Source organism: Schistocerca piceifrons, chromosome 3, assembly GCF_021461385.2.
Source record: "Schistocerca piceifrons isolate TAMUIC-IGC-003096 chromosome 3, iqSchPice1.1, whole genome shotgun sequence".
NCBI lineage: Eukaryota > Metazoa > Arthropoda > Insecta > Orthoptera > Acrididae > Schistocerca > Schistocerca piceifrons.
The window spans coordinates 343,406,194-343,407,766 of NC_060140.1; the positions used below are offsets into that span (position 1 = coordinate 343,406,194).

At 45.1% G+C, this 1,573-nt stretch overlaps 1 pseudogene; it reads left to right on the top strand.

Annotated features, from left to right (window-relative positions):
• Nucleotides 1–329: 329 nt before the first annotated feature.
• Nucleotides 330–447, top strand: LOC124790239 (annotated as a pseudogene).
• The last annotated feature ends 1,126 nt before the right edge of the window (nt 448–1,573 follow it).

Sequence of the window (1,573 nt, forward strand, 5' to 3'; positions counted from 1 at the left end):
CTGTGTCCCACTCTTCTATTTTTAATCGTTTCAATCCATGATACACAGTTTGTTAAATTTCCGGTTCGGCATGACACATACGTTGATATTCGGTACAAAGTATCTTTCCCATGGCGATGGGTCTGATTTGTGCTCAGTGGGTATGTGGCAGGTTACAAACAAAAAGCACGTGGGTTCAATCCCCAATCGGTAATAGGAATATTTTTCCTTTTGGATACCACCTCTCTCATCTATGGCAGTGACTTGTTATTGTGATAAATGCCGTGCTGCCGCGTGGTTCTGAGTCCAAGTTAAGTCTGTAATTGAATACAGTTTAACGGCCACAGGAAGCCAACGGCCTTGCCGCAGTGATAACACCGGTTCCCGTCAGACCTCCGAAGTTAAGCGCTGAGGGGCTTGGTTAGCATTTGGATGGGTGACCATCCGGTCTGCCGAGCTCTGTTGGCAAACAGGCTGCACTCAGCCCTTTTGAGGCAAATTGAGGAGCTACTTGCTTGGGATGTAGCGGCTCCGGTCACGAAAACTGACAACGGCCGGAAGAGCGGTGTGCTGACCTCACGACCCTCCATATCCGCATCCAGTGACGCGTGTAATCTGAGGATGACACGGCGGTCGGTCAGTACCGTCAGGGTCTTCCGAGAAGTGTTCGAACGGAGTTTTGTGTAGTTTAGTTTAGTAACGGTCGGAGAAAGGCAAGGACACGTACGGCCGGTAGGACCGTGCCTAGTAAAGCATTGTGGTGTTAAAACCAACCGTTGGGTTGAGGGCAGCTTTAGAGTTGGTTATGGGAGGAATTATTATTCGATCTGCATCTCAATCCAGGGAATAATTGAACGTAATTTAATAGCAGTGCAGCAGACGCCACTGAGCAAAAATGAGGCAAAACAGGATAGATAACGCAGATTTAAATACACAACTATTGGTCAAGGCCACCATAATACTAATTTTCCGCACCGATAAGTGCGCTAAGCTGCTTCAGTCATAAAGGATTGCATGTAGCAAGTTTCTTCTCGACAAACACAAATAGAAATAACGACAATGCATGTCTTCTGGAGCACCACGGAGAAGATGACTGATAGAATGTAAACAGATTTAGGACAGAAATGTGAACATATTTAACATACAAAGAAAATAAGTAAAAGACGTAAGCCTGGCTAACATTTTAGGGAGGTTTCCCTTAATACAATGGAAGAATGCGAAGGTCGACATTACACCCTCCTAGTAAGAAAAAGAAGCAGTTAGTAGTAAATATAGAGTATAAGAAATAAAGATCAGCCCTAAACTACCAAACAAATTGTCACACAACAGAGATACCTAAGGTGGACTAAGGCATCTAATACAAGTAGGATCTCCTTCTACCCGCTCTTCGCGGAGGGAATCTGAGTAAAGACCGTTAGCTAGATTTTCACAAGACGCTATAAACTGTAACGGAACTGCATTAGCCCATCTGTCGGCAGCCTGAGGGGGTCGGAGGAGATCTTTGCCTAGCCGAGCATATTGTGCCAGACGGGAACGATTTCACTGGCCTCACAGGAGCATTTCTGGTCGTTAGTTTACAAATATAATCACAAAT